This window comes from Cervus canadensis, chromosome 32 (genome assembly GCF_019320065.1).
Source record: "Cervus canadensis isolate Bull #8, Minnesota chromosome 32, ASM1932006v1, whole genome shotgun sequence".
Taxonomy (NCBI): domain Eukaryota; kingdom Metazoa; phylum Chordata; class Mammalia; order Artiodactyla; family Cervidae; genus Cervus; species Cervus canadensis.
In genome coordinates this window covers 22,412,149-22,439,513 of record NC_057417.1, presented here as the reverse complement: position 1 = coordinate 22,439,513, position 27,365 = coordinate 22,412,149, and the positions used below count along the sequence as shown (strand labels likewise).

The 27,365-nt window shown below is 48.0% G+C and overlaps 1 protein-coding gene across 4 annotated transcripts in view; it reads right to left on the bottom strand.

Annotated features, from left to right (window-relative positions):
* CALN1 (calneuron 1) overlaps nucleotides 1-27,365 on the bottom strand; it is a 490,771-nt gene that overhangs the window by 385,104 nt on the left and 78,302 nt on the right. The window contains exon 1 of one of the 4 annotated variants that reach the window (XM_043456428.1): nucleotides 22,768-22,801. The exons of 1 other annotated variant lie outside the window; for it this stretch is intronic. The gene's annotated coding sequence lies outside the window, so the exon portion shown is untranslated. Of the gene's footprint in view, nucleotides 1-3,005; nucleotides 3,011-21,881; nucleotides 22,272-22,767; nucleotides 22,802-27,365 lie in introns of those variants that run through there. 2 more of the 4 variants (XM_043456429.1, XM_043456426.1) reach the window with 2 other exon arrangements.

The window sequence follows — 27,365 nt, the reverse complement described above, 5'->3', positions numbered from 1 at the left end:
ATATGCCCAGGGATGGCATTTGGGGTAGAGGGCTGAAGCAGATCTAGCTGCAAGGAAGGTCAGTTCATCCAATTCAGCTATTGGGGCAGTATGGACTTAAATCACCTAGAATGCTATGATCCAAGACGGTGTCACAGAGGAAGGCACGGCCCATGTCCTCAAGATTAAGGACTATCTGAGCCAGGCAACTGCTTGAGAATTGTCACCTTAAAAAATATTCACAACCTAAAAGTTGAGAGTTATGTTTTATTTGGTGGAAATGTTTAGGACTTCAATCCTGGGAGACAGCAACTCAAGTAACCCTGAGAGAACTGCTCAGAGCAGACGAGGGGAGAAGCCAGGTTATATAGAAGTTTTGCAACAAAGGACAGGTAGTCTGAACATCAAAAGATTATTGCTAATTAAAGAAAACCAGCTATCCCAAGTAAAGGAATTCAGTGCTTTTCTATATATGGGAAGATGCAAGAGTCTGGGCTCACTGAATTATTCCTTTGATATGCATCTCAGCTATCTGGGGCCAGTATTCTGTGCTTTTCACATCCTGAGTTTCCTTGGGGCTCACCATAAGGAGTGGCTGCAGTTTGACGGCTGCTAGATGGCAGGTATTCTTTTCCTTCCTGTGTTCCCTCGAGACTCACCACCTCACATTGGAGGGTTGTCATCGCTGATGACTGTGACATCCTCGTTTACTGATGTGGCAGGAAATATTATATTTCTCAGAACCATCCACTTAGAAAGAACAAGGCTCAGAAGCAAGCATCCTGACTGAGCCTGTGGTCCAGGTGGTATCTGGAAGCTGACACTGGGCATAGGCCTCTCACCTGCAGGCTAGACACTGAAGCCCTGCAGGCAGCCATGCCCAAGATAGCGCGTGGCCCCAGGAATGTCACAAACAGGATAAAAAGGTCACCCTGGCAGCAGGGCAGAGGACAGCGAAGGCAGGAAGGCGGTCACCTCAGGAATATCTGCTGGCAAGAGGAGAGTCCTAGCTGATTGGAAAAGTCACATGCAGAGACCAAAAATGAACATAACCCAAGATGCTGAGTTCACCGGGAGGACATCCCATGAGGCCTCTCCATCACAATCAAACCTTCACAAACACTCCGTGGTGGAGAGGAGTCTTTATGACTGTTTGATATTTAGTATAATCTACTAAAAGAAATGAAAAGCTATTTTATGCTCAAGAGACAAGAAAAACCAGACAGCATCAACAACAACAAAAATCCATAAAATAGGGTGTTCCCTGGCAGTTCAGCGACTGGGATTCTACACTTCCACTACAGGGGGTATGGGTTCAATCCTTGGTTGGGGAACTAAGATCCATCATGGCACACAGCCAAAAAAAAGAAAAAGAAAATTTCCTGAACTGAATGAAAATGAAAACACAACCTATCAACTTTCAAAAAAATTATATTTAAAAAAATCCAGGAAGTACAACCAGACACTGAGCTCTTCAAACACAATGTTGCCCCAGCATTGAGCCCAGCATCAGCCATAGAAGGAGTACTCAAAATGTCTGTTGGATGAGTGCATATATGAATGGACAAATGAATGAATGATATGGAGAAGCTTGTCCTCCAGAGAACCAATGTGACAGAGAGGAAATAAAATTATTCCCCTGGAGTTACTATCCTTTCACTGTGGACCTAGGATGAAACACACCCCTGGGGCCATTAGAGGCAGAAAAGAAAAACTCAGGAATGAGAATTCTCATGTAGCCATAAGGATGCTAGAAGTTTCTCTGGGGACCATGCCCATCTGTCCTGAACATACCAAAGGAAAATTTCTGAGAATAGGTCAGGCATAAACAGAGTGACTATTTTTAGAGTGCTTACTGTGTGATAGGCAATTCTAATTAAGCAATGTTAAGTAACGTCTCAGTTACACTTTGCTAGGCAGGATTAATATTATCCCCATTTTACAGATGAGGAAAATGCAGTTATAAAATTTACAACTGCTCCAAAGAGTGCAGAGTGCATCAGTGGTAGAGCAGGAACTCAAACCCAAGTGGCCTGGCTCCAGAGGTCACACCTTAAGACAACCTCCCCAGCTGCCTCCTAAGACAGCGACCTAAGGACTGGATCCTGTGAGAGAATGTTCAGAACTCATCCTGGGACAGACAAGGAACAACAATGAAGGCATTCATTTATTCTAGAAATGTGTATTTGCCTTTCTGATGTCATAATATGAGAGAGGACCTCTGTTCTGTGAGATGTACATATTAGTCTGTCTACAAAGAAATACACTGGAGGACTTACTACCTCATGGTCCAATGGTTAAGAATATGCCTGCCAATACAGGGGACACAGGTTTGATCCCTGGTCTGGGAAGATTCCACATGCTGTGGGGAAACTAAGCCCACGCTCTAGAGCCCATGCTCTACAGCAAGAGAAGCCCCCTCATTTAGGAGCCCGTGCACTGTAACTAGAGAGTAGCCCCTGCTCGCCGCAACTGGAGAAAGACCGTGCACAGCAATGAAGACCCAGCACAGTCAAAAATAAATACATTAAATAAATTATTTTTTAAAATAGAAATACACTGGAGACCAGTGTGAGACTCAAAAGGTCCAAGAAATTCAGGAATTTCTCCTTTAACAAAGGGTCCCAGCCAAGGTCACGTGGGTTGGAAACACAAACCTATCAGGTATACAAGGTGGTACCAAAAACAGGGTAGAGGGAAGCATTAACATCAGTTAAGAAATGGGGACTCCTGGAATGCAGGGAAGTGACCATGATGGAGGAAAGGAAGCCACCTTCAAGAGCCCTTGGCTGCAGGCATCAGAGGGAAGCTGATGGATCAGGAGTGGCAGGCAGGGAAGGGCACCAAGAGGCAAACAAACCCGAGCACAAGGTCCCCCACTGTTTGCTGTCTTCTTCTGTCCTCCAGTCAGCCAGGAAAAGCAACACTGGATCACTTCCCACACTGCACTCCCAGCCAAAGAGGTACAAAAGCCAACCTAATTTAGTCATCTTCTCCTCACTCTCTCCTAAAATGACCTTACTCACCAGGGCCAGGGAGATGGTCCAACTCTGAATGAGGATGTGCTTTGTTGGGCTTCCTGCTTCAAGGATGCCCAGGGGTAGGGAGGTTTTCAGACCTGGAGGGTGAAGTGCTGACACCTCCAAAAGGACATCTTCCAGCCCTCTCCCACCTCAGTGCCCTACCAGAGTTTCCCATCATGCCCCACCTACTGCCCCTTCAGGTCATCAGCCTCTGACTGCTGCTGGTGGCTCTTCCCTATGTCCACCTTAAGGACCTGCTCGGGGAGGAGGCCTTTGCCTTCAACCTCTAAGTACACACATAGAGGCAGCATAGCTGACAGGCATTCAAGCCAAACAGACCCCTGACCCAGTCCTGGCTCTGCCACATTCTAGTGGTAAGGCCCTACCAACACCACCTTTCTGAGTCTTAATTTTCACCATCCATGAAGTGGGAATCAAAGGTATTGGGCAGTGATGGGTGCTGCCTGGGATTCTCCAGAAAATACTTAGAGCAGAGCCTGGCGCATGGAACACATCTGCTCCTGGTTCTCAGGATCCTATCACCCACAGCAATGACCTTATTCACTAACATCAGTGGGTCAGGAAGGTCCAAGGGGGGAGAGGAAAGAGCAAAAAGAATGTGACCTCAGTGGCTATGATGCTGATACCTCCCTGGTGCCATCTTAGATAAGACCTTGGAGAGCTCCAGACCTCAATCAGCAACTGGGATGGAGGTTGGGAAATCTAATGACATTGGAATTGAAACACATTGGGAAGAGTGTGACATTTTAGAAGTGGCCAACGAGGAAAATGCAGACAGTCTACTATGAAAGGATCAAAAAACATGGAATATATATGCTGTTGTTCAGTCGCCCAGTCATGTCCAACTCTTTGTGATCCCACGGACTGCAGCATTCCAGGCCTCTCTGTCCCTCACCATCTCCCAAAGTTTGCCCAAGTTCACGTCCATTGCATCAGTGATGCCATCCAATCATCTTACCCTCTGTTGCCCGCTTCTCCTTCTGCCTGCAATCTTCCCCAGCATCAGGGACTTTTCCAATGACTCAGCTGTTCACATCCGATGACCAAAGTACTGGAGCCTCAGCATCAGCATAAGTCCTTCCAGTGAGTATTCAGAGTTGATTTCCCTTCAGACTGACTGGCTTGATCTCCTTGCAGTCCAAGGAATTCTCAAGAGTCTTCTACAGGCCCACAGCTCGAAAGCACCAATGCTTTGGCACTCAGCGGTCTTTACGTCTTTTTTGGTTGGCCAAAAGTTTGTGTGGGTTTTTCCATAAGATGTTACAGAGAAAGTGAACGGACATTTTGGCCAACCAAATACATGTGTGTGTGTGTGTGTGTGTGTGTATTTTAAAGAGCAGTAAGTTGACCTGTAAAGGTTCTGATGCTATGCATGCGTGCATGCTCAGTCACTTCAGTCGTGTCCAACTCATTGTGCCCCTATAAACTGTAGCCTGCCAAGCTCCTCTGTCCATGGGATTCTCCAGGCAAGAATACTGGAGTGGGATACCATACCCTCCTCCAGCATATCTTCCTGACCCAGGGATCGAACCCCCGTCTCCTGCATTTCGTGCATTGCAGGCAGATTCTTGACTGCTAAGCCACCAAGGAAGCCCTTGGATGCCATGGCCAAGCTCAGACTTTAAAGAAAAATACGGATGACCCCAGGGAATAGGAAAGACGCACAGGAAAGTGGTGACAAAACAGGGGAGGAGCAAACCAAAGATGACAGAAGGCACCTGCCACAGGCAGCCATTTCCGGCCACGTAAGATCCACTCTTGCCTGCAACGTTCAGCCGACTTCTCCCAGCATTGCCAAGGGCCACCTGCCCAGACCACAAGGAGAAGGCTGGTTCCAATGAGTCACTCCTTTATGGTGTGGTGATTTTTGCTTTCAAACGCAGGTTGTACCCACTAGCTGTGTTCCCCTTGACAGACAGCACTTTGAACCTAAGGGGACAGAAGACTGGATTACAGGTAAAACCATGCATAGTTTACCTGCACACCAAGAAATCCCCATTCCAGGGGAATTTTTGTTTTTGCAATATAATTTTTAAAAATATAACTTCATGAAAGATGCCTCAGGTTTAGAAAATTCAGGAAGGACAAGTAAGTCAAAGAAACATAGAGCAGCTCCCAAGGACATCAAGGGACTTCTGTACCACTTGGTCTCAGAAGCCATTGAATACTACTCAACTTTTAGCTCTGTGTAATATGCTATATTAATGGTTTTCTTTTAATTTAGAAGGAAAATGTTAAATTTAGAAGTAAATATTTATGCAGTCTTAGTTGTGAGGAAACATACACTACGCATGACTTTCAAACTTAAATATTTAAAGGAGGAGGATAAAAATTTAATTAAAACATCATCAAAAACCCAGTAAGTTAAAAATAATATAAAAGAAATAAAAAGGTAAACAACAAACTTGGAAATTTTTGCAACATAGAATAAACATTCTATGAATAGCATATTCTAAGAATATGCTATTCTTCATATTATAGTTCTTAATAGTTCTAAATTAGTTCTAAATATAGTTCTAAATTATTTTTTAGAAATAGATATATTAATACATAATTCACAAAAGGAAAAATCAAACAGCCAATAAGCACATGAAAAAATGTGCATGTTTGCTTATGGTTCCAGAAATCCAGAATAAAACAATAATATAAAACCACCTGGCTACCAAATTTCAAAAATGAGTTAATGCCCATAGCGGATGGTGAGAATATATAGAAATAAGTCATCAGAATGAGCCATCCCATTATCAGAAGTGGGAATGGGAAAAAAAAAATTTTTTAATAAAGGTTCCCAAATCCTTGACCTGTTCATTCCACAAGCACAAATTCTGAGAGCTTTTATCCTCAAGCTGTGATCCTTGAGTTATCTCTGGGTCCACAGGATTAAGAGTAAATTTTATTGTCTTCTCTTCACTTGTTCTCCAAAGCCTGACAGCACGTTTTTTACTTTTGTACTTAGAGCAACATTTTAATACAAGACAGTCAAGACCAGATGGCAGGAATTTACTCCTTCAGAGGGCCCCGTGGGGTTGGGGAGTCTGAGTGCTCATCATCCCACAGGGGAATTTACTCCCAAGTGTTTCTAAACCAAGATTGAATGCATCTAAACTGGGTGGTTTGGTGCTACGACTGTTCCCACAACTCTGCTCACTCTGCCTGGTTGACTCCACCAGGGTACCGATGGCAGGCAGCATCTGGCAGGACAGGATGACAGGACAGCAAATGATGGGGACAGAGCTCCTGACGCCCAAACAGTCCTGGTCTAGGAAGTGCCCCCCAGATACAGCCAGGAGCTCTGAGCCAGAGGAAAGAAAGGGGCGAGGGGTGTGCGCCTTTCTTCCAGCTCCTCCAGGGGAAAGGATTCAAGGACCTTCCAAGAGGTACCACTGACCACCAGCCCTGGTGAATGCAGGGACCCAAAGGTTTTTCTTTCCAGTCACACCATGCAGCATGTGTGATCTTAGTTCCCTGAATAGGAATCCAATTCGGGCCCCCTACATTGGAAGTGCAGGGGCTTAACCACTGGACCACCAGGGGAAGTCCCCCAAAGACTTTCTTGATAACAGTGAAACGCAGAGATCCATGCATGCATTGGAAAGATGGAAAGAAGAATGTTAAACCACCACACCCTTTCTTGCCTGGAGAATCCCATGGACAGAGGAGCCTGGCAGGCTACAGTCCATGGGGTCACAAGAGTCGGACCTGACTTACTGACTAAACCACCACCACCACCATTGGAAAGGTGGGAAGAAGAATGTTAAACCACCACACCCTTTCAGAAAAATATTTGTGCAATAGATCAAACCCTATTTTCCAGTGATCTGCACTGGAGAAGGAAATGGCAACCCACTCCAGCATTCTTGCCTGGGAAATCTCATGGACAGAGAAGCCTGGCAGGCTACAGTCTATGTGATTGCAAAAGGGTCAGACATGACTTAGCAACTAAGCAACCATAGGTTAAACCGTATTTCCCAATGATCTGCACTGTAATATCTGACCTGTGCAATTATTTCTGACTGGGCTTCCTCTTGCTGTTCATGGGGATGGTTTCCCCTGCCCTCAACTCCCTCTGTCAATTACCCAATGATCTAGAAACCTCACTCAAATTCAGGAGGGGAGTTCGTTTTTAAGAGGACCCTACAGTGAATTATTTGATTTCAGTGCAATAATGCCTCCCTTATTTATCTGTTCAGATTCAAAGGTCCCTTTAAGAAGCACCTTAATTTTCCTTTGTTTTCTTTCCTGCCTCTTCTGTGGGAAATTCAAGGACCAGAAAGAAGTGGTTTTTTAAAAATTCATTTCCATTCCTCCTCTGCTAGCCCCCATCATCTCCATCTTCAACGACAGCAAATAATCACCAAGCAAGTGATGGAGACAAAGGTTACTAGCAGTGAGAATCATCTTGCCAACCAACATAGGTCTGTTCTTCCAACATTAATATCCATATCTTAAGGCCACAGAGGGTCAAATGCACAGCTAAATCCCCACAGCACTTACCTCCAATTAAAATTAAGAAACATCTCCTAACGTCTTACAGGCAAAGCACTGTGCCAAAAACAGTGGAGGAAACATACAAATACACACACACACATGCATCTACACACACACACACCACCAACCCTCTCCATCAGAGACATAACAGCAGGTTAATTTGTTGAGGGTCTATATTCTCCTTGGAAGAAAGCAGATACCCTCTAAAATCCCTTTATTTTTTACTTTTCCAGGACTCTGAACTTCTAAATATATCTAGCCCAAGCCAATAAGCATTAGAGTAAATGTCGAGGTAACAAACATATTTGTATAATAAAAACCACACAAACATAGAGGAAGGAGAAATTAAATCCATCATGGGGATCAAGAACACTCCACTGGGAAAGTCAGATTTAACTGCCTTGAAATGTCAAGGGGCTTCTAGGCTGCAGAAGCAGCTGGCGCAGAGACACACATGGATCATGAAAGTGACAGCAGTCAACAGCCAAGGAGACCAAATGAAAGGCACTAAGGAGCTGGAATTTCAACCTCAGTGGGATGCAGTTGGAAGGTTCTAGAAGTCCTGAGTGGCATGACTCCCATCGTGTTTCCAGTGGATGGACCTGGAGGAACAGGCTCAAGTCCAGGCCAAAGTAACAGCAGTGCCAGTGGGGTTGGAATGTTGGTGCCCATGACACACCCATCAGTCACAGGTGGGTGGGGACAGAGGACCAGAGATGACAACCAGCATCTTATCCTGATCATCCTTGGGGCTCGGGGCTGAGGGCCAGGCAGGAGAATGTGCTGTGTGTTGTGGAGGAAATGGTCCATTGTGTTTGGGACACGCTGAGTTTGGAGTGCCTATGAGAATATTTACATCTCATGTCTGATAAGAGGTGATGTTACAAGAGCTAACTAAAGTGTGGAGGGAAAGAAGATTGTTCCAAGAGAGAAACTAGAGAGAGCATGAAGACAGGGGCCAAGGCTCAAGAGGCAGGGGACCTATGTATACCTATGACTGATTCATGCTGATGTATGGGAAAAAACCATCACAATATTTTAAAGCAACAATCCTCCAATTAAAAATAAATAAATTTTTAAAAAGAAAAGGGCCAAGGCATGAAGTTTGGGAACAGCTACATTTGAGGGGTAGAAAGGGAACACATAGGGCTTCCCAAGTGGCTCAGTGGTAAAGAATCTGCCTGCAGTGCAGGAGACTCAAAAGGTGTGGGTTCAATCCCTGGATCAGAAAGATCCCTTGGAGAAGGAAGTGGCAACCCACTCCAGTATTCCTTCCTGGAAGATTCCATGGACAGAGGAGTCTGGTAGGCTGCAATCCACCTGATGGGCTACAATCCATCTGGTGGGTTGCAAAAGAGTTGTACACAACTGAATGACTGAGCCCATACACGTATACAAGGGGAAATATGGAGATAGAAAAGTGTTACGGCTGAATGGTGCTTTTCCCCAAAATTCATATTTGAAGTCCTAACCTCAGAGTGTACCTTAGAACGTGACCAGGTCTGGAGATAGGTTTTAAAGCGGTAATTAAGTTAAAATGAGATCATCTGAGTGGGTCTTCATCCAATATGACTGGTATCCTTATAAGAAAGAGAACACTGGTCACAGACACAGACAAGGGAAGACCATCTGAAGATGGAGAGAAGGCGCTGTCCGCAAACCAAGGAAAGAGACCCGAAGCAGATCCTTCCCTCAACCCCTGAAACCAACCCTGCTGATACTTTGATCCTGGACTTCAGCCTCCAGAACCATGAGAAAATAAATCTCTGTCGTTTAATCCACTCAGCCTGTGGTGCTTTGTTACAGCAGCCCTAGCAGACTCATATAAGAAGCTAAGAGGTGAGAATAAAACCAAGAGAGTTCACTCAGTGGGGAGGCGCCTGAGGAAAGGGTGACTGATGGTATCATATATTGCCAAGCATGAGAAGTGAGTCCACATCATTAGATTTTTAAATGAGGATGTCAGTGACCTTTCAAAAAGCAAGTTTACAGTATATTAAGTATTTAAGACTTACTGTCATAGGGGCCCTACAGTAGGGTCATCCAGCAGCCAAGGGTTAATAGAAAAGACAAGAATAAGGTCAAAGAGTGAGAGTGACGGGGCAGAGCCTTCTTTTCAGAAACTTCCCTTTAAAGAACCGGGAGTGAAATAGGATGGCAGCCCAGGGAGGCGGCAGGGTCAAGCAGAGTTTTAAAGAGACTTTCAATGATGAGATGAAGGAAGGAAAATTTGAGATCTGACAAAGGAGAAACAGAAATGCATGAGATTCATGGCACAGTCAAGTTTTCCTTATAAAAGAGTAAGGATACAGCTTCCTTTGAAACGGGAAGAAAGGAGAAATTTTGAAGCAGAAATGATGGAGAATGTTGAGGTCAAGGGAAGAGGCAATGCGGTACAGGCCCCAATCTCTCAAAGCAGGAAGCAAGGCTATCTGCCAAGAACACACGTGGGAGAGGAGAGGAGGACACTGAGAGGAGGAGAGACTCAGGGATACGGCCATTGTATTTCTGGTCAAGAAACCAGCCAGAATTCAATACAAGGATTTGCAGAAAGAATTTAAGACCTACCTGTTGTTGAACAACCTACATTTTTAGTGGAATCAATTTAGCTGACCAAGAACTTGAAAAAGTGAATGATTGGTTTTATTCAAGGTCAAGGTTGCAAAGTGAATATAGCAATAGATCAGGAAGGTCAACACGTACAAGGAATTCAGAATAGAAATCATGGTGCAGGGTTCTTGGCTACCCATGCCAAGGACCTCTGAAGAGACAGAATCATTGCAGGCTGCAAAGTCTTAGAAAGAGGCAGACAGCAGGCATTCTGTAGCAGGGGTTAGAAAACTACAATCCTGGGCCAAAATCCAGCCCACCCTCTGCTTTTGTAATTAAAGTGTTATCACAACACACCTACTGATCAGTTCAGTTCAGTCACTCAGTCGTGTCTGACTCTTTGCAACCCCATGGACTACAGCACACCAGGCTTCCCTGTCCATCACCAAGTCCTGGAGCTTGCTCAAACTCACGTCCACCGAGTCGCTGATGCCATCCAACCATCTCATCCTCTGTTGTCCCCTTCTCCTCCTGCCTTCAATCTTTCCCAGCATTAGGGTCTTTCCCAATGAATCAGTTCTTTGCATCATTTACGCTTGTCCATAGTTACTTTCCAGCTACAACAGAACTGAGTCACTGCAACAGGTATCTTAGGACCTGAAAAGCCCAAAATACTTGACAGAAAAAGTTTGCCAACCCCTAAGGAATGGACATGAAAATCAGACAGCAACACCAGACAGGCAGAAAGAGAGGGAGAGACAAAATCAGGCTAAACTGATGACCGAGGCAATGGGTATGAGCTGAAGAGAATGAAACATGAGGGCCCCCAGGCCCACAGCCAAGGGCAGAGCAATCCTGGCACAACTTAGGCAAGGACTGGACCCAGGAGATCCAGGCCAGAGAGCAGGCCTGAAGAAAGGGAGAACTCAGGGTGTCCCATCAGTCTGCACAGAACTCCCACTGGAAGCTCATGTTGGGGGATAATATCAACCAATATGAACAGTTCAGCAAGGATGAGGCAGAGACTAAGGCAGAGTTCTCACCCCTGAGTTTAATGGGAAGATGAAAGCCAGAACTGAGTATGTGCGTGGCCGTCATGGGAAAGTAGAAGTCTGAAAATCAAGTAGGACACAAGTATCTGATGCTTGCATATACACAGTTGCCCCACAAGACATGCCAAACCTACATATTGAATTCTCTTGTTTATGAACTAGGGTTTGCCCAGAGGTGGGCCCATCATGGACACATCTACAGAGAGCTAGAAAAGCAAAGATGGGGGAAACAGGAGAGGGCCAATGTCATCAGCACCCAGTCCAGCAGTATGAGGGAGCAGCCTCCACTCAAATGTCAAGGGGTACTCCAGGAGGGGAATGGCGGACTCGGGGTCTGGGTGACAATGTCCTGTGGAAGTCCTCCGCAGCCCCTGGCATGTCTTGGGCAATCAAAGTCACAGAGGTAGTATAGCCTAGTGACTTGAGGACGTGAGTCTTAGAGTCATGAGTCAAGCTTCAGTACTCGTTATCTGTGGGACCTTCAATAAAGTACTTAACCTCTCTGTGGTTTGGGGTCCTCATGCACACAAATGGAGACAGTTGCAGTATCTACTTCATTAAAGCTTCACTGAAAGAACTGAAGGAGTTACAACACACAAAGTACTCAAAAAGGAGGACTTACATAACCATTAGCTATAATTACACTGCCTCATCTTTCTACTAACTTTCATGTGCCCCTAAGTCATCTCCCACTCTGTTTAAAGACTTGACCTTCTAGGGCAAAATATGCACACCCTGAGAAAGCAGTGTCCATCTCAGCCCTTGAGTTTCACACCCACTGGTCTTCATCTCAAGTTAGTTTCTGAAGCACAAAAGTGACAAGGAGGAAAATGTCCCTGCCAACGCTGACATGCTGAAACAGGTGTCTGGAGTTGAAAAAACTGGGGGAAAAAAAAGGATCCAACAAAATATAATTTATTAGTCATCACCTGCTGAACATGTCATGGCTGGGTGATAAATGCCAAGAACATCAATTATGAACTATTCTTACAGCAGGTTTAACATAATCCACCACGACACCCAGAAACCTATATGTTGAGAATGTTCTTTATTTGTTTGGACCACAGGAGGAAAATATTTGGAGTAGAAATGGTAAATGTAATTATTTTGCATGATGTAGGGCAGCCTGCGTCAGCATCCCTCCTGGGACCAGGCTGTTGAACATCTGTCAACGTGTCAACTCTAACCACAGAAGCAAAGCACTTAGTCGCGCTTCTGCATCCTTACCTGAAGCCGCAGGGAGAGGATGGAGAAACACAGATATTATTGGCAGTAATATTTCTGGATTTTGAGACATTTTGATGGAAAAACACAGGTATTGGCAGCAATGGTTCTAGACTGTGAAACAGGTGTTTGAACATGACTATAACTAGCCATCTTTCTGGATGCCTACGTCGTGTGATTCCCCTGCTCCGGGAGCAGCATGGGGTGGGGGTGGGGAGGGTCTTCTCCCCAGGAGTCATCCTCCCATGTCCTTCCTCCTGGTCTCGCATCCACAGCAGCCCCGGCCTGATGATCTGTTTCTCTGGACAAACCTCTCTCTTAGCAGCCCCCTCTCCATAACTGAGTGGTTTAGACAAACTAATTCCTTTCCAGCAGTCAGAGCCTCTGATTCTGACTCTATAAATGCTGACCAGGGACAGGACAACGCTCTGGATCCAGAAAGACAAAAATAACTCAAGTGATTTATAATCATGATGCTAACTTTTGGGCTCTAATACCTGAGCAATAACATTTCAATGTTCAGAGATGAACTTTTAATGAATATTCAATTGCTCTATTGTTCTTTATAAGAATACAAAGTGGAAAAGGCAGGATCTGGGCCCCTTGTTCTCCAACCCTACCTCGGATGAACTAAGGAGGCCATACTCTCATGAAAAAGCGATAATCCCAGAAGCCCAGTCTGGAACATATTTCTTCTAACTGGGCCCTGCTCTCTGGCAGCATCTCAGTTCAGTTCAGTTCAGTCGCTCAGTCGCGTCCGACTCTTTGAGACCCCATGGCAGCACCTGGAGCTGGTTAAAAATGCAGGCTCTCAGCCTGCTCCAGACCCGGCATCAGAATTTGCACTTGAACAAGATCCTCAGGCGATTGGCAGGCACTCTCCTTAGAGGAACAAGTTGGCAGTACAGTGGAATCACCTGGGGCGGGGGTGGGGAGAGAACCCTGTCCCATTTCTCTCCTTCCCGCCCCCCCCCCCCCACAGAGATGATTCAGATTTCATTGGCCTGGGATGTGATGGGGCACTGGGACATTTTTAAGGTTTCCCAGGGAACTCTAACATGCAGCAAAGTCTGAGAAGCACTGAACTAAACTCTCAAATTCAGGTTCTAAAATTCAAATCCAGAGACAGCCAAAGAAAAAGTGAAAGTCAGTCATGTCCAACTCTTTGCGACCCCATGGACTAAACAGATCATGGAATTCTCCAGGCCAGAGTACTGGAGTGAGTAGCCTTTCCCTTCATCAAGGGGATATTCTCAACACAGGGATCGAACCCAGGTCTCCCTCCTTGCAGGCGGATTCTTTACCAGCTGAGCCACAAGGGAAGCCCAGAGCCAGCCAACCTCCCCCTAGAAAGATATGCATCACCTTTCCCAAGACCACAGCAGGGTCACCCACTCCCTGGAGTTCTACCTGATGAAGGGTCACCATCCCAAGTCAGTCCCTGACTCTGGCATCTACCTTTGTGTCTAAGATCACGGCCCTGTAGCCCCCGAGGTCCTGCAGGACGTGGCCACTCCCAGGGGAAGCTCCCTGGCAGCACTGACTCGCTATTTCTTTCTCTCTCTCTCATGACAACCACAATACTCCAAATCAGAGGAAAGAATTCACTTCTTCAGCAACAGCTCTCATGCAAGGATCTCCAAGCACACGGAACCCTCCGGACAGCGGCTGGAACTCAGGCAGCCAGGAGAGTCCAGGGCACATCCTCCCTGGCCTCAGTCCCTTCCAGGGTGCAGATTCGGAGTCAGCCTGCGTCCGAATGAATGACTGAAGCCTGAGGTCTCTGCGTGGGGACCCACTGACAGTACCCACCAGCATTTGTTTCCCTCCTTTTCAATTATATGATTCCTCCCTGTTGCCTACTGCCCTTTGAAGGCTCCGTGGATTCTGTGCTTCTGGGTTTTTGAAAGACACCTCTACCTCCTTGGGTGTGAGAAGCTGAGAACTCTGGTGTTTATGTGAACACCAAAGGAGCCTGTAGGAACCCACATGTAAACACCCTATAGGAACCAAGCTGGGAGCCAGCAGTTCTTGGATATACCGGGGCTCACAGATTGGTTAGTGCTGGTACAACTAACTTGAGAGTTAAGTCTCCAAATGAAAAGAGAACCCAACAGCCTCAGCTGCGGGCAGATGATATGTGTGGACTAGCTACCGCCAAGTGACTCGGGAAGGAAAGGGATTGGGACAACTCACCAAACAGACTTGAAAACGCCATCCCCTCGGAGGACTCTTGGCAGCTCTATGTTCATGAGTTTGGCCGAAAGAAAAGTGATTTGACTAAAGTGATTTCACAAAGTCACACCTGATCTTTGTGGCAGAAAGTCTGCTTCTCTTTGGGAGAAAAGGGAAGGTGGAGATTTAACTAGTGAGTTTCACATCTCTAGAGGGGAGTCTACAGTGTAGTGGTTCCCATCCATCACTGGCAAACCTGGGACCCTGAGTTGTCTGTTCATTTCTTCATCTGTAAATTGGGGGAAATGCTCATAATCAGAGAGCGGATGACACGTAGTAAGTACGATGCAAGTTTCCTAATATTAGTTGTCACTTCCCGCTGGATCCGGAGTGTGTGTTTATGTGTCTGTGCATCAAATGAATCATCTACCATAGACCAGATGAAATAACAGAGCAACTGGTTTTAAGAATGAGCAGCGGCACGCTGGAGGCTGAACGGCTCCATCAATGTGCAGTACAGATGTTTTGAGGTTTTCCTACCAGGCTATAAAAATGTTTACACAGTAATTAGGCCTGTTATCAGTACACAAACAGATTACACTTTACAGAGTGAATGAACAGCACAAAAACCCTCCCATTTTTCGTCAGGTTCAGCATGCTTTCCTAATTCTCGGGCTTACCAAAATAAATTCATTTTTCTGACAACACGGTGCGGGTGCCGCGTGCAGGGAAGAGGCGCTGGGGTGGGGAAACTGACTCTGTTTAACAGAACGCATGTCACGTGCTCTGTCCAGCCCTTCCTCCTCCCCATCTGTAAAATGAGATAACCAAGGTCCCTGCTCACTCATCAACCCCATGGTTCTATTACTTTTCAAGCATTCTCGTCTAAGCACGTCTTCACTCTCCTCTTCCCCAAGAAAGGATGTGTTTAATTAAAGAACTGATGGGAAAGGTAGCAATTCTGCTGAATCACATGCGTCTCCCATCCAACACAGGAGCACGGAGTTGACGGCAGTTCAATCCTGACACTTCAGCTCCCAAGGCCAGTCTGCACAGTGAGACCACAAAGCACTTCCCAAACACATCCATGGCTCTAAGTAACACTCCATGGAATGCGTTGCTTCTCCTGTTTTCAAAGGATAACATTCCAAGGTAATAAACATGTCACCAAAATAATGAACCAAGCTCCCTGACTTGCACTTTCAAATTTTCATAGCAGCAAACTTGTGTTAATGAAACAAAAGAAGTGATTTGTAATCATAGACCCAACTTTGGGGCTCTAACACTAGAGTAATATTGTTTAAATGCTCAGAGATGAACTTTTAATGAATATTTAATTGCTCCATTTTTTATACATATAAAGTATGCTTTCAGTGAACACTCTGAATACTGAAAAGGCAAGAGGCTGTTTCTCCCAGCTAAGCGATGTGTTCAAGTTTCTTAATGATTTTGTTTCAAGGGGGTAAAGGTCATCAAGGTTTCAAGCTCTAGAGGAAGGAGTCTGGGAGAGTCATTTGGAGAAAGGGTGACTTGTTATAGAAATATTCCAAAATCCTTCAACAAAATATAGATGGAGGTATTTGAAATGCTGAGGAAGAAAATCTAATGATACATGTACAAAAATACGAATGATCTGGGGAAGGAGAATGCAGAAAGGTGCTTTCATTTTTAATGTAACATTTCCATCTGGCTTTAATTTCTCTTTTTAAAAAAAGAATGTTTGCTTTCATAACAAAAATATTTTTTAAGCATAAAACAAAGAGCCACCCAATGGACAGCTTGTACAAGGTTAAGTACCCTAATTTCTGCCCCAACCAGAATCCATGGGTTTTTCACATTAAAATTTCCACAAATAAAATGGTAGGAAAAAAAGTGTATAGTTGATACAGTCTCAAAACACCCCATCCACGACATTGGTGGTCATCAGTGTATACATTAAAAAAAAAAAAAATTGGTCATGATTATAAAAGAAATTTGAGCTCGTTTAAAAAAAAAATCATTCATAATGCCAATTCCTTTGGACAAGCACTGTTAACATTCTTAGTCCACTTCTTTCTATTATTCTTCTATACCACATTTTTAAACAAAACAAATCATACTAGAAATGTGGTTTTGTCCATACCCACATTTAATTGGTACATGAGAAACCACTAAATTAAGGTCACCAAAGCATTTTCTCTCCATCTGTTACTCTCAAATACTACATTTCCTTTTAGACTCTGATGAATAGAGACTCACACTCTTGCACTACGGTAGCACACCCAGGAGGCACAGCTGCCAGGATGATCTTTGGAAAACAGAAATTGGATCATGTCCGTTTGCTGTTTAAAACCCCTCCTGGTCCTCCTAACTAATTCAGTATCAAATCCAAACTCTGCCGGGGGACCTCCGAGGCCCCCCATGAACTAGCCCCTGCTTCTCAGTACACATCTCCTTCCTGTTCCTCAACACACCCAGCGGTTCCTGCCTCAGGACCTTTGCACTGGCAGATGCCACTGCCTGGAAGTTCTTGCCTAGACCTTCCCCCAACTTACCCAGCGTAACTGTGACTCCTCAGTGAGAACTTTCTTGACCACCCAATCTGAAGAAACCCCTGCCTTTGCCTCTGTGATATCACCTAATTTTATTTTCCATTTTTATTTTCTCATTGTCTTACACCACTAGAATATGAGAGTACCACCTCTATCTAATTGGCCATTGTCCCTGGTACCTGGTACAGAGATGCTCAATAAATATAGGATGAATGAATGGAAATGCTTTCAAAACTACCCAGATTTGTGGGGCATGAGCTAAAGTAACCTATTTAAACAGGCCTTATTCTCAGCAGCACTGCCCCTTAATGAGACTTTTTTAAATAGGCCGTTACCTTCTCCCGCGGCCTGGTCACAGAAAGCTGCCCACAGCTCTGCCAGTGGGGAAACAAGTGAGTGATTTAGTCTGGGCCAGACTTTGATTTTGCTTATCCACCTCATTACCTATACTGGAAACTCTGTGGTCATGCTGCACCCTTCCCTTCTTCTCCTAATACTCCTTCCTACTCAGTCAATCAGTGAGTCCCACCAACTACCCCTCCTGTGGAGGACATGCCCAAGTCTTCTAGCAGATTCATTCCAGCTTCCTTTCAGAAAAACTACCTCTCCCCATTCCAATGAAATTTCAGAAAGCTATTCCTGATATGAAGACCCAAAGCTTTGCCAGTGAGAGATTTCCTCTGAGCATTTTGAATGTAGCAGAATAATAACAACAATAAGATGATGATGATGATGGAGGGAAAGGGTAGAGATCATTTACTTTCATAGCATCACCTGAGAGAAACCATAAGACTACTCCAGCCACCAAGATCCCCTCGACTGCCTAATTCCCATCTGCTCCAAGCCTGGCTCTTCAGGCGTGTCCTGAGCCCTGTGAATTTCCATCAGTGCTCGTACAACTTTCTCCTTATTGGCTTTAGTTGCTAGCTGGAGCTGGTTTCTGTTGCTTGCAACCCACAAACCCTAACTGAGAATTCTCCTAAATGTTTGCTCAATTCATCTCTTCTCCTCCATAGTTCCCACCATAGCCTCAGCTCCAGCCACCTCACCGGTATCTACACCTCTGGACTTCTCACTGCCAAATCCATTCTCCACAAGGTCTCCAACCAGACTTACCTAAAACTCCAATCTGACCTTGCCACTCGCCCCCTAGTCCTTCTACCATTCCAGCCTCTTCTCTCGTCCTTTCCTGCCTCACTCTTGAAGCTCCAGGAGGTCCGAATTACCAGTTGCTTTGTCATATCTTCCATGTGTTTTCTTACCTCTCCCATAACATCCTCTGCCTGGGATACCCATAGAGGACTGGCTACTTCATGACCATCCTTCAAGCTCAGCTCAGACATCAGGCAGTCACACTAGACTGACTGCCTCCCATCTCTGCTCACAAATGTGTATCCCTCACACGTGGTCTGCCTTCCCCATTAACGTGTGAATTTTCTGATGGTAGCCGCTGTGTCATATTCATCTCATATTCATTCCTACATCTGTACCACATAGTAGGCACTGAATACATTTTTGTTCAATGTTAAATGATTAAAAACATCATTCACTCAGAAAGCCCCAGGTTGGATGCCACAACTGTGCTTTCATTTTCCTCCTTTCAAACCACATGCAGAATTAGCCTCCAATGGAGCCACTGAGGGGTCAGCCAATGCCCTGCCCATCTTGAAGGACAGTTTCATTGCTTGCGAGTTGGGAGGCACTCTGTCTTAACAAGCACAGGAGGCTGTGGCTCGTTGTGCCGCCTAATGGTTCTCCATCACGAAAAGACATTTCAGACACTGACTACATCAGGTTAGGCCTCAAGGGAAGGGCAAAGATGTCACCCAATCCCATACCACTGTGGGCGCAGAGAGGGAACATGCAACCAAAGGCGCCGCCGTCTATAATTAAGCCAGCGTGGGCACACGTGGAGGGCAAGGCCTCCCCCCCTGACCCACTGCACAAGACAGAGCCCCCTCTATGCCTGAGTTTCCTTGTCAGGAATAAGTAATCAGATGCTGCCCTGGGTTCACTCAGCAAACACAGAAGGGGTATCCACCTTGGGTCTGACCCTCGAAAGGCACTGAAGGTCAAAGGTTACTAAAACACTCCTCAGATCATAAGCAGCAGTGTGCAAAGAGCCCTGGACCTACAATCGGAACACTAGCCTCTTAGAATCAAACCCTAACCCTGCCTCTTACCCACAAACTACCTGCTCACATGAAAGTTGGTTACCCGCCTTCAGCGTCAGTTTTCCAAATACAAAACACGAAGGTTACGTGAGCTCCAATGCGTAGAAGTGTCTGACACCAAGAAGGGTCCCAGAAATCTGAATTAAGAGGGTGTGCAAAGACCTTAAACGTCCAAAGTTCTCTTTGAACCACCAAAATTCCTCTCTATGTAAGAACTAGCGCCCCCTTCTGCCACCCACTGGGCACTGCAGAGGCTGTCGGAGCCGGAATGGGCTGCCAAATCTAGCTAGCAGGCGCGGTGCGAGAACCGAGGACCAGCCCTCAGATAGTTGACCCAGGAGCACACCGTCCCTCCCAAAGCCACTTGCAATGGAAAATAATTTCTAGACGGCCGCCTAACCTTTCCCAATGCTTGGGCACTGATCAGAGGCCTCCCACTGCGGAGATAAATGTTAACCAAGCAGCCGTCACACCTGCACCCTCACCTCACCCCAGTCCCCACCACCCCTTCGCGAGGAAAGGGAGCCGTGGGTCTCCATCACGTCCCGCCCATCGTGTTCTCCATGGAACCAGCTGAATGAAGTGATTTTCTTTCTGCAAAGCCCTTTGCTGCACCCTCACTGAAGGCCTGATTACTGGCAGTAGTTACAGTCCGAGTTCAGAGAAAGGTGATCTCAATGAACAATTCTAAGAGGATTTAGCGCTCCTCCAATAAAACATCCGAGGGATTGGGTTTCCAGAGAGTTTTGTTTTCATTACTCCACTTGGATACAGTCAGTAACCAACATCAGTGTTGTAGACCAGCTTCTCCGTAAACATAGCTGTTTTTCAGGCAGCTACTGCCATGAAAAACCCACATGTCTGCAGTGAGCTCAGAAGGGGAGGGGGGGGGGCTCAGCTGGGCCTCCGTTAGCTGCCAGGAGAACACCGCCCCAGGGCATCCATCGGGCATGTGGGGGGGCCAATGCCTAAGGAACCAGCAAAGTTTTGCAGCTCCTGGAGCCCAGGAATCCATCCTTAGCTGGGGGTGTCCCAAGAGAGCAGCAAACACAGGAGAGGTCCGAGCTGCCTCCAGACTTCAGAGCCTCAAAGAACCAAGTAGCAAAGACAATGGAGATTCCATTAACACCTCCTTCTACCTGCAACACTTTTTTCCCCCCCAAAAAATAGATGAAATGAAAACCACCAACAAACCAAGGAGAAGAGCTGCGGTCAGGGTTGGATGAAAGCTGTGTCCTCCTCTGGCCCCAAGACAATTTCACACCAAATGGCTTTAAAACCCTTTCCAAGGCTCTGAGGCCTGAACTGAAAGAGTTTATCTTTTGGACTGCGAGTCAGCAGTTAAGGAAGCAGAACGTGGAAATCCTAAGAGTTATGAGTTTTCACTTTTGCACAAATGCTCTGTGTGTCTGGACACACGAAGGGAAGAAATCTACCCATTCCTTCTAGAGAAGGTAACCCCAACTCCATCCCCGGGGCTGTTCTTATATAGTTATTATTAGCACTAATCAGACTTCAGTGGACACGACCCAACACAGCCACACACACCGGCACTGAGCAAGCTCTCCTGCGAGCCCAGCAAGGTGTCCTTTTAGGCAAAATATGGAGCTCAAGGCCTGGGGATGGCGCCCCAGGCTTGGGGCCTCAGGAACTGCAGGTATCATTTCCCCGGGGTAAAGGACTTCATCAATACAAGGAAGGCGCTTTCCCCACACACACACTGGTCCTCAAAGAAAAAATGCAGAGGGAAATGATGCTGGGGATGGGGGCAGAGGGCGCACGTGGCTGGCGCCTAGATAGCAAAAAGTAGCCCTCGCTCCACGCTCAGCACCCCATCCCGTCCGGGTGAGGCGTCCTCCGCTCTCCCTGGCCCCAAGGCCGTCCCCAGAACTACCTGCTGCTGCCTAGGCGCCCTCAGGCCAAGTCTGAAGAAGTTCACTCCCCGTCGCGCCAGTCCGGGGACGCTGGGGCATCCGGTAAACCCAGACTGCCCGGCGGAGTCGGCGCCCGCCTCTGCCGGGGCGCGGGACTCCGGAAGCTGCCGGGGACTCAGAGGCCAGCTCAGTGCAGCCAGGTTGCAGGCTGGGCTGCCGGAGGCCTCCGGGTGATCCCGCGCTCCCCAGGGCCGGCGGACACGGGGCGGTGGCGGCGAGGAGCGTGCGCCCCGGAGGGCGAGTAGCCCTCGCCGGGGCTGGAGGTGGAGGGAATCCTCCCCCGAATGCCAGGACTCCCGGCTTCCCGGGTACCTGGAAGCCGCCCGGCTCTCCACCTGGGCTGCCGTGCAGTTCCTCTCCCTTCCACCGCCCAGGCACCCGCGGCCGGGGGCGCGCAGACAAGCGGCTACCGGCGCCGGCGACTCGGCGAACGGCGCCCAGCCTGCAGCCCGCACAGTTCTGGGACACCCGGGTGGGACACCCGTCGCCCTGACCGGACCCCACGCCCCCAGGCGGGCGGACACCCGCCACCCCCAGGGAGAGCAAGGAGGCTCGGGCAACCCCCAGCCGCCCGGTGTCCTCTCCCAGCGCCAACAGGTATGGGAGGCGTTGTCGCCAGCCCGCCCACTCCGGGGCCAGGGCCCGCCACAGCCCCGGGCTTTGGGCACGGTGCAGAGGGGCGGACGGAGGGAAGAGGCGAGGGCGGGAGCGAGCGGGCGGCGGCACTCACCTCTGGCAGGGCCGGGGCCGGCCGCGCGGGCCCGCCGCCCCGAAGCCCGGGTTCCGAGGCGCCTCCGCGCGCGCCGGGGGCTTCCTCCGAGGCCCGCAGGGAGGAGGTGGCGCGGGGGGAGGCGCCGGCGGGCAGCGCTCAGCCTCACGCTCACACCCCCGGCCGGCCGCCGCGGCCCCGCGCCGGCATCCTAGCTGCCGCCGGCTCCCACGGCGCCCCGGGCTGCTCCCCAAGCGCGCGCCGGGGTCGGCGCGAGCCCCTCGTCGGCTCGGAGCGCGATCTGGGCGCGCTCCTCTTGTCCTTGTCCTCGGCTCCCGTCTGGGGACGCTGCCCCGCACCCCGGCTCGGCGCGCGGCTCTACCCCTCCCGCTCCCGCTGGCTGTGCAGAGCCCCGGCGCGCGGGCTCAGCCCATGTGCGCGGCTGCCTCGCTGCGCCCCGAAGCCTAGTGGCCGAGGCCCCGCCGGAGTTGCGCGCCCTAGAAACTCCATGCAGCTCCGGCCTCCTCCCCGGCTCCTCCCCGGCGGGCCCCCCGGGGCCTTGAGGCAGCCCGCGGCGCTGTCCCCGCCCTGCCTTCGCCCGCGTCAGGAGCCGGGTTTCTGGGCGCGCCTCGCCTCCGAGGGTCGGGGAGCCCCCACCCCCACCCCTCCGCCTCGCCAATGGCTCCCTCGGTTTCCAGGCAGCGCAACCTGAGGAACGCCTCGGCGCGCGCGCACTCACACTCGCGCGCACACACACACACACACACACACACACGCACTGCACACACAGGCACACGCGCGCGGGGGGCGAACTGGAGCTTGGCAGACGGTCCTCCTTCCTTCCTCCCCAAAGAAGCTGCCCACGTTAACTCCGGCAAACTGCTGTTCCCCGTATTGGACAACTCACCGAAGCGCCCCCCACCTTAACTACTTCATCCCCGGCGCCAGGATCACACCTGCATCCGCTCCCAGGGCGAGGGCGGGCGCCGAGTCAAGGTGCCGGCGGCCAGAACTGGGGGAGGAGGAGGGTTCGGGGTGCCCACCGCAGTACCACCTAGGGAGGCACTTCTGCAGCGACCGCCTGCCGACCTCTGATCCCGCTCCCCGGGGTCTGAGAACACGTGGTTTGGCCCCCCACCTCCCTTCCCAAGGTCACAGAATGGATTCGATGAGGGGGGTGAGGGTGCCTGGACACAGGTGTGGTCCTGACATCTCGAAGACTGTCTGCAACCTGCCCTGACACTGCCCGCTGCCAAGTCCATACCGAGACAGGCCCCTTTCCTCCCCTGCCCCATGCCTCAAGGACAACTCTTTAACTGAGAGTCTCCAGTCACCTTCTCTGGTCCCCCACCTGTCTACCTCTCATATGCCCAGAAGCTGACAGAATACACAGTGCTACCCACGTTTGTGTTGCAAAAAGAAAAAAATGAAAAACACCCAGAGGCATCTCAGTCTGTCCCATAGACAGAGTCAAACACCTACCGGTCTCCTTCTGCCCCTCCCAAGGGTGTGCCACAGGAGAAGGAACCCACCTGGCTGGAGCAGACTAGTCTTTCCTGACAGCACCCTCTTTTCCAAGGTCCCCACTTTCTTGCCCCCCTCTAGGTGGCAGAAAGACTATGCCACCAGCTCAGATTCTTCCAATTCCCAGACTCAAAGAAAAGATATACATAAAAATTCTCACACCAATCAGAAGCAAAGCAGGCAATACTGCGCTAAGCCTCTGGTCCAAACAGCTCAGTAATCACCTCTCTTCTGGCTGGTGCAGCTGCCAAGAGAATGTGGGCATTGGTGCTGCCAGCCAGGGGCACAAGTTAATCAGGGTCCCCTCCTTGCCCGCACCTCCTGGTCTACGCCCTGAGTGTGGTTCCTCTGAGCCCCAGTAATACGCTCATTGCTGATACCGTACCTTTGGCATTCAGCCTTTGCTACCCTGTATTCTCACTATTTTTTCTTGTACCTGCCCTACTTCCCAAATTATCTTCTTAAGCCACTGGCCGAATCTTATGTACATAGTTCAAAGATGTACACAGAAGTCATTTCCAGAAGTTTCTCTGAAGGGTCACAGGCACATGAACTAATAGAGTTGGTAGAGTCTCAGAAGCATCTTTCCCTCTGAACGTTTGGATGAAAGCTTCATCTTCTAGCAATGTTTCCTCCCCTAGCAATCAGTTGTTTTGCCATTTTCTGGGTGGCAACCAGGTCACCAAAGTGCCTTAAGCGAGTCTTTAAACACACATGGAGTTCCTGGTACAAAGTAGATGCAACCCTTTAACCAGAGGAGGACACGTCTATCAGATCTCTGCCCTCACTGCTTGTGTGAATTTGGATAAGTTGTTTGTTCTCTTTAAATCTTACTGTCCTCCATGAAGAATGGACTGTGGACACAGAGGGGGAGGGAGAGGGTGGGATGAACTGAGAGAGCAGTGCTGAGATACATACACCTCTGCATGTGACATAGCTGGTGGGAAGCTGCTGCCCATCACAGGGAGCTCAGCTCCTTGCTCTGTGATGACCCGAGGGCACTGTGGGGGGTCAGAGGGACACTCAGGAGGGAGGGGATATGTGTGTACATAGAGCAGATTCATATTGTCCTAGCACAGAAACTAACACAACTTGTAAAGCAAATATAATCCAATTAAATAAGTAAATAAAAACCTCACTGCCCCCAGTGAGGTAAAAATGGAGATTTTATCACTTCTACCCCAGCCCTTCCCTTGTCTTTCCTTCTTTTGTTTTACCTTCAATAAGTATATTTACTTCAAGTGCCCAAGACAGTCAAGGGTAGGGGGCGATGAAGGGGTCTGTTGCATTCTATAAAGAAATGAGCAGAAAAAGAAAAAACTATTTGGGCACATGTTGGAGGATAACATTTTCTGTGTATCTTATCAAAGTGCAGACTATGGAAAGCATTGGCTTCTTTACAACACACGTTCTTTACTTTGTGGCAAGAGGTTTTACAGTGGTTTGTTAGGCAGCAACAGATAATCAAAACGAAATTCAGTAACTGGAAGTAGACTGCTGCTGTAACAAATGCTGAAAACATTGGCTCTGGGACTGGACAATGAACAGAAGCTAGATGTGCCTCAAAAGACTGTTAGTGAAAGCTGCAAGGGCCTCAGGAAGACTCTTGGAGAGGACTTGAAGGACACTGCGAACACTGTTTCTGGGGAAAAAAAGAGCACGTAAGTCATGGACTGGTGGGTCAGTTAGAAGACATGACAGATGAGAAGGCAACCTAGGGAATTCATGGACCTGACTAGGAGAGTTCCAAGTAGAGCACAGAAGAAGCCAGCTGGATTTTTTGAGATGCCAATGATGAAAGACAAGCGGAGATTAATTAAAGCAGAAATTATTCTGCTTTTGGTGGTAGAATTTAGAGGAAATAGAACCAGGACTTGCTGGATTAGAGAGGAGAACTGTTCCTCCTGATTCTGACATCTCCTGGCAAAAACATTCAAATCCTGGGGGCAGTAAACTGTGGTCTGCAGATAAAGATGAAGTTAGGGATGGGGCAGTCAGAACTTTAGTGAAGACCTCACAAAGGGACTCCCCTGGTGGTCCAGTGGTTAAGAATCCTCCTGCTAATGCAGGAGACACAGGTTTGATCCCTGGTCCGTGAAATAAGATCCCACATGCCACAGGGCAACTGAAGCCCATGCGCCACTACTGAAGCCCATGCGCCTCATTAGAGAGTAGCCCTCAGACAGCAGCAAGGAGCCCGGTGTGCTGCAGCCAAGAGCCAGCACAATTAAAAAAACAAAAACCTCATACATATCTAAGTGCAGGCCTAAATGAGCTTTCAAGAATCTTAGAGACCTGGTGCCTCAGCCGCCTCAACAATAGCTTGAATCACAGGAAGTCCTCAATGGTTTTAAAGAAAACATATCAGTTTGGGACTAAAAGGGACAAAGGTGGTACAAAAGGAAAGAAGGCCTCTGGATCCCCAACCCCCAATGGCTGCACACAGGAGCCATTTCTTCTGAGAAAGGGAGAAGGACTCTTGGAGGAACCAACAGCCCAAAAGATAAAGCCAAGAGCCATGAAGAATCATTCCCAAGAAGCAGGACTGGGTCTTAGTTAAAGAACTGATGACACGTTCCCAGCTGGATTTCAGAACTTCTGTGAGCTGGAGTGACTGCTACTGTAAATACCACCGACCTCCTCCCTTACTGAATGGGTGTCTATCGCAGTTGGGCTTCTCCCAGGGCTCAGTGGGTAAAGAATTCATCTGTAGTGCAGGAGACAGAAGATGGGTTCGATCCCTGCATTGGGAAGATCCCCTGGAGGAGGAGAGGCAACCCACTCCAGTATTTTTACCTGAAAAAATCCCATGGACAGAAGGAGATTGGCGGACTAGATTCCATGGGGTTGCAAAGAGTCACTCAGTCATGACAGAGACTGGTAGTCAGTCAGTAAACGCTATCGCAGTTACTATCTCTCTGTCTCACTGCTGTATGTGGGGTGTTTAGAGGAGAGGCGAAAGGAGCTTACAGATCTTCAGACTGAGAAAACCTGCCCTGAACCTGCTTTAGATAAACAGATCCAGGACCTGAGCATGGTGCCCACAAGGAGATGAGATTTTTGGAACTTGTGAATGTGTCTGGATATGTTTTATGTTAGAAGAATATAAATAATGCTTGGCTGAAGGTGAATTTTTGACTGTGTTGAATTAAAGATGGCTTTAAATTCTTTAATATTCCTGTCATCAAATTGGAATCTACGGGACTTCTCTGGTGACTAAGACTCCACGCTCCCAATGCAGGGGGGCTGGGTTCATCCCCTGGTCAGGGAACTAAGAGTTCACATGCCACAACCAACAATCCTGCATACCACAACTATAAAACCCTGCATTCTGCAAGTAAAGATCCCACATGCTGCAACTAAGACCCAGGCCAGGCAAATAAATAAACTTTTTTTAAAAATTGGACTCTACATCACTCTTCCCTTGAATCTGGACTATCTGGACTCCCTTGATATCCTGGACTATCGAGGATATGTTACTTCTTTAACCGAATAAAGAATTAAAGTTATTTTTGTGCCAGGCTCCAGTTTAGGACTTAAACCAGAAGCTCTTGTTTTCTGTCTCCTGGAACACTCTCTTAGGGCTCTAAGTCACCACGTGGGAAGTCCAAGTACCCACAGTCCACCATGCTGCAAGGCAGCTCAAGCTAGCTGTGTGGAGGGAAGGCGGTTGGGAGGTAAGGAAGGAGAAATGGGGGGGGGGGTGTTGAAGGAGAGAGAGATCTGGTCAGTCCTCAGCTATTCTAGCCCCTGCTGTTAAGAGTCCTCCCAGCTGAGGACCCATATTATAGGGCAGACAGAAGCCATCCCCACTGGACCCTGTATGAACTCCTGACCTACAGACTAAAAGAGATAGTAATACACTGATGTTCTAAGCCATTTAATTTTGGGGTGATTTGTTATGCAGCTGTAGATAACCAGAAAGAATGTGTTAAGTTGGAAAGATTTCCAAACTATATTGTAGAGTGAATTGCAAAATAA